Below are 9,048 nucleotides of genomic sequence, written 5' to 3'. Positions count from 1 at the left end.
AACAGTTATCAACTTTATTGTTGTATTAGCAAAACACGAAGTACAAGTGAGATGTGTATCATTTTTTCATAATCAGTTATTACGTAAGAAGGTATATCGCTGAATAATAACCGCGGTATTCCTTTGATCTTTGCAATAATCGTGTTAGAATAATATTTATCATCTCCTTATTTATGTGTGGAGGTATTGAACCCTATCCTGGACATTCAAATTAATATAATAATACGCAGTGATGTTTGTAGTGTATACCTAAATACTGATATCATTGCTGCTAGAATATTTTTAAATAATATTATTAGTGTTGGTGACCCTTTAAATGATACAATAAACAATAAAGATATATAGATACAAATGTGAACGTTAAGTGACACAGTTACGTGAGTTTGAAACACGGATTAACATTATAGTCTGAACCGCCCATAATTGTCGATGTTCGTTATTTTAGTTGTATTTGTCTATATTTCACATCCCGCGTTAACTGGCAAAACACAAGTGTTAATGGACACCGCAAAATGGAGTCCTGGTGAACAGTTCATTTCTACAGGTATCCCATTGGAACATTGGATGAACTTTGTACAATCGCTCGGATGTTTTAGAAGATTGCTGTTATTGTCACAGGAAACTGAAAAGACATGCAAATTATTATGGTGGGGGACAGGTATGAAAGAAACTATTCTAGGGTTTCGATATACATGTATACTTACACTATTAAAGTGAGTTTGTGTGAAAATGACAACTGTAGGTAGGTTCATGTCCAGTTTACAATATCGATTTAAAAAGGCGAAACTGTGTCAAGATCATTGACACGGTGATGTGTACAGCGCCAACAAATATCATGTTTACATCGTACATTGGACATTTGTATTGCTGTATCTATGTACATGTACAACGTATAAACGACATGGTTTTCACATTGTACACATCGTTGCCACCACCTTGTGTCAACATCACCTACATTATTTTAACATCATACACATTTAAAACATTCTTAATTCTACACACTACTGGTTTCTTCGTCTGCGTGACCGCTGCGTTAGCCTAAAAGTTGGAGCGTTCGCACCCTATGCGGAAGGCCGAGGTTCGAATCCCGGCCGCGACAGAATTAAGTCGTTAAAACAGGTAGTGACAACTCCATCACCAAACGCTCGGCATCAGGTGTAAATGTCACGGGTCCTCGGAGATGTCCTTTAAATCGGATGTCCTTTGTCGCAGTAGGTGTAGCACGCTAAAGAACCCTCACTGCTCAATGGCCGTAAGTGCCTAGCAAAGGCCTAAATTTGAAGCCCATCCACCAGTCTTGGTGACGTCTCCATATGAGTGAAAAATTCTCGAGAGAGACGTTAAGCAAGATACAATCAATCAATCGTCTGCGTGATGTAGTGGCAGAGTGTTTAATGGACAGATCGGGCTAGATTATAGAAGAATTCGATTTCCACAGTGGGGCATAGCATAGAACTGAATTACTTACATGTGTTTGTGACATATTTATACTTATGAATTAACAAATTTTGTCAATAAATTCCGAAACGCTTGCTCCAGAGTTTAAATAAAGCTTGTACCTTTAATATGTGAGGTGAAGTCCGTAAGCTATATAATAGAATCTTACTTGATTAGAAAATGTTGTAAAAATAAATTAAGAAGCTACTTTCGTTTTCGATAAACTATCCTGAAATAGCAAAAATGAGAGAATAGTGGTGGACACGCTTTGGCGGATCTAAGCCAGTTTTAATTTTCTTTATATTGACAACTTAAGATAATATGATATGTAGCAATTATGTTGTTTATCGATGCTTCATTTTGATCTTACAGAAGAAATAAGTTGATAATTGTTGAATAAATAGAATATGCCTGTTCGTTTCTTTGATCCGTGATTTTAATCTTGAATCAGCTGACCTTATGCAAATTTCCAGAACGAAGCGCCCAGAACGAGGCATTACATCACTATAGACGCTTATGTCTACCACCAATCGCACATTCTCCGGCCTTTCCGGTGAGCCGAGAAGTTGCAATTGGTTTACTACATGATCAATATAAAATTGTGTAGGTGTTCAGTGTTATTTATACATAAAATAATTTTGATTAGACCCATATTTACCATTTTATGAAGATTTTTAGCTCAGATGAGCTGAAAGCTCAAAAGAGCTTTTCTGATCGCCTGTTGTCCGTCGTCTGTTCGTCTGTAACCTTTTTACATTTTCGACTTCTTATCCATGACCACTGGACCAATTTCAACCAAACTTAGCAAACCGCATCCTTAGGTGAAGGGCTTTCAAGTTTGTTCAAACGAAGGATCATGCTTCCTTGAAAAGGGAGATAATCACAAAAATGCAAAAATAGGGTGGAGTCATTTTAAAATCTTCTTTAGGACCACTGAGTTAGAAGAGCTGAAATTTGCATGAAACTTTCCTGACAATGCAGATTCAAGTTTGTTAAAATAATGACCCCCGAGGATGGGATGGGTCCACAATAGGGGATCAAAGTTTTCCATACAATTATTTAGGGAGAATCCTTAAAATTACTCTTCTTATGAACCACTGGGTTAGGAAACTACAAATTTACATGAAAGCTTCCTTACATAGTGCAGACTCAAGTTTGTTAAAATCATGACACCCCAGGGGTAGGATTGGGCCCACAGTAGGGGATCAACGTTTTACATACACATATATAAAGTCTTCTTCTCAAGAACCATTGAGCCAAAGAAGCTTACATGTACATGAAAGCTTTATGACATAATTCAGATTCAAGTTTGTAAAAATCATGGCCCTTGGCGGTAGGCTGGGGCCACAATAGGGATAAAAGTTTTACATGCGAATATATAGGGAAAATCTTCAAATATGGGCCAAGGTGACTCAGGTGAGCGATGTGGCCTATGGACCTCTTAATTATATTGTTTCCCGAGACCAACGATCTGACACATCGATGGATTTTAGAAGATACACTACAAATCATTTTCCATATTTCAATCAAGTGGTTTTTAAAACACGTATTGATAAAATGTTAAAAATCATTCAATACTGACAATTTGAATGCATCAATTCAAAGTTAAAGGTTTCTTCATGCTGACTCGGACTTTTAAATGCATATTTACATGTACATCACGTGATTTTGAATGACAGCAAAGCTGTTGTGTAGAAAATTATTCAAATTCCCATTAGGGGGTCCATACTCGCCTTTCAAGTATGAACTTATTCCCTGCTTCTTAAGTAATTATAAAGCATTATTTTAAAAGAAACCCTTCCATGTTTCTATGGGCCAATGTTTTTAAACTAACACGCGACGTGTTCAGATAAAAATAGCACTTACTTTTAAAGCAAAGTGTTAGCGAGTCCAAATCACATATTTAGAGGCTGCCCCCCCCCCCCCCCCTTTCTCCCTTTCTTCGTCACAAATTGTGAGCAAAACTCCAGATTTGGCACCCAAAATGGCTGAGTACTTTGGCAAATACTTCAAGTGACTTTCACATGCCCCTCTCCTTGGAAATCCTGAGTCCGCATCTGAGTCCTGTGTGCGCTTCTCCTTGCCCTTGGTTTTCAACGGTCATACTGATCCGAACGGAAAGTTTAGTTCAAGTCACGTATGAGTTGTATCTCATTCTATTTTTACCTCTTTTCTAGGAGAATCTGTCAAAATTCTGGGTCTATTCACTACACTCTTCCTCACTGGACGACATGCTGCACTGTTTACCGTCTATTCACGGGCACTGGAAGTTAATGTAAATATATAGTATGTGCATGTATAAAAAAGGAAGGGTAGGACACTCTTTTTGAGGCAAATTTGGGTTTGGGTTATTGTGGACGTTTCTCAAACGGCCTGACGCGATGAATCGTTCACACGTGCCTTACTTTCAATATCTGTAGGGTTTCGTTTCGTTCCAATGCCGTTCATTCTAAGAAAAATATGTTTTTACACCTCCAAGTGTCTAAGAATTTCGCTAGACTGTCTTACTTCCGGTTTAATCGCACTGAATTGAAAGGTAAGTTTTGATTGGTCAATAATAAAATTAAAGTCTGAATTGACACATGTTAACTAATCCATAAATTCATATGTAGAAAAAATATTCTCAGGATTATTACTTCATGATGGTATTAGAGACTAGTGGTTAAGTACATGAGCCATGTTTGTTTTTATAGTTCAAATATTCTTATCATTATTTCAGAACCAATAAGAATGACATTATAAACTTATAAATATTTATTAAATTGACCAATCAAAACTTACCTTTCGATTCGGTGCGATTAAACCGGAGGTAAGACAGTCTAGCGAAATTCTTAGACACTTGGAGATGTAAAAACATCTTTTTCTTTGAATAAACGGCATTGGAACGAAACGAAACCCTCCAGATATTGAAAGTAAGGCATATGTGAACGATTCATCGCGGCAGGCCGTTTGAGAAACGTCCACAATAACCCAAACCCAAATTTGCCTCAAAAAGAGTGTCCTACCCTTCCTTTTTTATACATGCACATACTATATATTTACATTAACTTCCAGTGCCCGTGCGTCTATTCGCATGCGTATGAAGACCGAAAAGAGAAGACTCAATGTTTTTATTTGTATAGGTCATCAAAAAGTATCTTCAACTTTCAACTTTAAAGAAGTGCTATTTTCGCAAAGTTCGTACATTCAACTACAGTTGTGTGCAACAAAATTTGAGAAAACTCTGGGAAAATTGTCATTTCATGATTTTTGCGCAAAATGAGCTGTAGTGTCTCTTTAAATTCGATATTTATCTGAAATTTTCGATGTTCTTAATTTTTTCCGTGATTATAGAGTCACTGTTACGACTTTTAAAATAGTTTAGTAACAGTTACTGATATGTAAACACATGGATAAACACAAGTACCTACTTTGGTTGAACTTGTTTTGTGCTGACACAGATCTTGAAAGTAAGTAATAAGTCGAAAACTGTCCATATGTCAGATATCAAATGGTCCGGGGCTGTTCTGGGAAGTTTGCGCCTTATAACTTTAAAGTTAAAACATTTTACCGAAATTAGGTTGTACACTACCTGCCAATGTCCAAGAAATCAGGCCACTGTTTACAATATAGCAGTTTTTCTGTTTGTCATTCATATAGTGCATTATGTTTTCAATTATTGCGTTTGACGAGAAGAAACGATGTTATCTTCATAATTTTGCCTCTAAATTGTCGCACTGGACAAAAACTACCATTATAAACACATTCGCAATACTGAGTTTAAAACCTTGAAATTATGAATGACCGTTCATTTTGTATTTGGTCAACTATTCGGCATGACGGATTATAATTGCATTCGTAGTATCAATATCTAATTTTCAGGATGGAGAGATATCATTCATGTTACAAAAGGAACATTTAATTTGGAGCTACAAGTGACTTCCTAATAATCAAGTTTTATTTACTGTATATGATATTAATAAATATAACATAACTAATGCACGCAGTTATTCAAATATTGTTCTTAAATTCATTTGAATTGAAGATATCGTTCATTCAATTCTTGCGCGTTACAATTCAAACACGCATTAAAGTCATTCATATATATATATATATATAAAGAAAATTTAAACACTAGCTAGAAATATGAATAGAAATATATTTAGAAATATTAAATATTACGTTGCTATGACAGATAAACACATTAACTGAAGAAGACCGGTAACAAGGTCAAAATATTTCTAGAAAGTGTTTAGAGTTTATATTTATATATATATATATATATATATATATATATAGAGAGAGAGAGAGAGAGAGAGAGAGAGAGAGAGAGAGAGAGATGTAAACAAAAACAATCTAGAATAAGTAAAATAAGATATAAAAAGAGCCACGCCACGTTAATCTCAGATACATACAGCACTCGTGGATTTCCAATTCACTATGATTAGTTCTCACGGATTTACGAACTTAATTTAGAATTAAATGCTAAATTTGTACTAAATGCATTATAATTTTCTTCGCAAAAAGTCAGTGCAACTAAAAACCTGTAACAAGACACCATCACGGTTCCTTCTTTTTTAAAGAAAAATATTAAATGTTTGAGACTTGAAGGTCTGATTGAAGTATTATCAATCTCTGTTACATATTCCTCACAATCAATATACAACAGTTGTATGTATATATCATTTCAAGGTTTAAACATATGGTATTTCATGCAGCTCTAAAGGTGTGAAAATAAAATTCTCGAAGAATCGAAAAAAAAATATCACAATCAATCAATCAATCAATCAATCAATCTTACCCTCATTGACGGTGACGTTCCCCTTAGACTGATCAACTTTATATGACCTACAATTAGAACAAGTTTGGAAAACGCATCCGTTAAAATCTTCCTCTCTGTAAGTTCGACAAATGTGTTCCTTGTTATCAAATGTAAATACAAGCGATCCCTGGTCTGTAGGGAGGAGCATGCCACACCTTACTACAGATGCCTCTTTCTGTTGTCGTAATGTGTTACTGGGGCACATTTCCCCATGCCTATGTAGTATTTCCTTAAAATAACGTTGCTGGAAAAATGCTTGGCATGCCAAATTTTGAAGCAAAATCACATTTAAAACTATCCAAAATGTAAGAAACCGAAAAATCATTTCCTTAGTGCTATTACGTTTAAAGACTGGAATCGTGTATGATTAAATTTAGAATTGAAATGCAATGTCTCTGCTGAAATTCGATTTTTGTAAACTCCAATTAAAGGTAAATTGCAATTAATGTCAGTCGTTTCCCCATGAGATATGTACACTAAAACTTCACTTCAAACGATTTTTTTCCGCCACAGCAGCTTACCTTATTGAATTTTTAAAAAAAGATTTGTGTAGGGTTTAGGCAAATGAAGATAAGTTTTATTTCGTCTGTATTGTGTAAAATTATGAAGCATAGGAAAGAAAAACATCAAAGATATGTAGGCATATCACCAGGTTTTCTTTTCTTTCACAGTGTATAGAAATACAGTCTGTACGTTACATCGATAATAACAAAACAGCAGTAGGGCTGACGACATTGGAAGGGGTCTAACAAAGGGGGTGTTCGAATATAAAATCAATGTCCCCCGAGACTTACGGATGTCCTATCTGTGAACAACACAAGAATGACATTCAATCGACCATGACAGAAAACAATAAGTTAGCTGTCCTGGACAAATACAGTGCACTTCTAAGTAAAGGACATAACCCAAAACCTGTCCATTCTATGAGAGAAAGAACTGATCGAGGCCCGTAGGGCCGAGATCAGTTTTCTCTCTCTCTCCCCCCCCCTCCAGAATGGACAGTTTGAGGCTTATATCCTACTTAAAACATTAAAAGATTTGAATCCAGCGAAATTCAAATACAGTATGGAAATAAGTCTTTCAAATTTACGTTTTGATGCGATATAGTAATGGCCAATGGGATTTAAAAATTGTGAATCTTACGAGTTGAAGCAGAGAATTCTACTTAGGGGAAATATCGTTTTAAGTGTTTCAGTAATTTTTCCGATATCTGTGTTGATTCTTACTTGTAGGGAATTTAAAATTAAATTTTTGTCAACACAGTGTGTGCTAGTTTGGTGGGTCTGAATGACAAAATCTTGTTGATGTGAAAAATGTCATTTATTAATGTAAATGACAGATAATATGCAATGGTAAATACAACCAATAATAAACAAGATATACATGATGAAACATCACAATCAACATACATTTAATATCCACAATTATATGGCCCACCAAAGATGGGGAACTTAACACCCCCCATCCCCCCATATCAAAAATTAACTAGCTTCAACATCATCTTCAAGTTTCATCGATCAACTGCCAACTAGACTATTAGCATATCTACCACCACCACCCCCTCCTCCCCACATTAACAAATTATGCATCAGGGTGGGAGGTGGGGAAATTTTGTTTACTCTGGACTTGTCCAGCCATTAATTTAAGAAATTTCTAGAATGCGCCAATATGCGCCCTCTATATGCAAAGTTGCGTAACTCAACAATCAAAATTACCTCCCTTTGCGCTAAACATGAACAATACAAGAGAGATAACTCTAATAAGATATGCAAGCCTACAGTTTGCCAAAAATTAGTTTATTTCATAAACTCTATGTTGTATCTCTTTGACAAACGTATTGTCTTTCTCTTATTTTCAGCCTACCTATAGACGTCTAATAAGTTATTGAGTTTACCTGGCACTGTCCAATAAGTTGACAATAACAGTCCATTATTTTTAAGAACGGACAGTATCTGTCCATTCTTAAAAATAATGGACAGCAATTGTCAACTTATTGGACACCTACAGGTAACCTTTTCACTACGAGTGGACTTTCTCCTATATAAAAGCCTACAATGACAAAGGATTGCGTAACAAAAATGTTTTAAAGGAAGTGAAAGCAGAACGATAGGTACTTTACAATAAATGAATTTCATATGGATATATGTGTGTATGTATGGGAATGCACTTTGCAGCTAGCTTTTCTCTTGCCTCTCTTCTCCTTGGGTTCTGAACTTGATTAAAAGGGTTTAATCAAGATCATGGCGGTTTCAGATCACACGAAGTATAGTACGGTTTTTGGATCTTATGTAATTATTATGTCATGTATTTCTTTAATTAACTGGTAAATCATATTCAAATGTGGTTATAATTTATCATTTTAATTTCTCGGTATGAAATCGTATTAAGATCATATTTTGATCAATATCATTGCCAACCATAATTATTACGTAATAATTTATAATTACATCATATTACACTGGAAATTAATAATTCAGTTCATTCATAATTAAAGTCACGCTTGTGGCAAAGTAATCTCGACTGAGATTCGGCTTTGCTGAATATTTGGATCGACGCCTTCGCCGAATCTCGGAGCAGTCCTTCATAATTCATGTCTGGAAATTTACTTTCAGCTTCAGTCGGTTCTAGCAATTAATGTGCACTTAGGTATCGCTTCAAATGCTGTTCGCTACAAATAAGTTAGTTGACTATTAAACCAAACATGTATCACTATCAATGCTGCATTACTTACCGACTTAGTACGTAAATTCGTTAAAATAAACTATCACTAACTTTTTCGTTCAAATGATGACTTCCATGGGGGAATAATT

At 35.3% G+C, this 9,048-nt stretch overlaps 1 long non-coding RNA gene across 1 annotated transcript; it reads right to left on the bottom strand.

Annotated features, from left to right (window-relative positions):
* Positions 1–6,594, bottom strand: LOC125672410 (uncharacterized). The gene is made up of 2 exons (XR_007368976.2): positions 6,218–6,594; positions 1–622 (listed from the first exon to the last, which is right to left on the bottom strand). It is a non-coding gene; the product is annotated as an uncharacterized LOC125672410 (long non-coding RNA).
* Positions 6,595–9,048: the final 2,454 nt, after the last annotated feature.

This window comes from Ostrea edulis, chromosome 4 (genome assembly GCF_947568905.1).
Source record: "Ostrea edulis chromosome 4, xbOstEdul1.1, whole genome shotgun sequence".
Classification (NCBI taxonomy): Eukaryota; Metazoa; Mollusca; class Bivalvia; order Ostreida; family Ostreidae; genus Ostrea; species Ostrea edulis.
The sequence above is the reverse complement of the archived record's forward strand: the minus strand, read 5'-3'. Positions and strand labels throughout refer to the sequence as shown.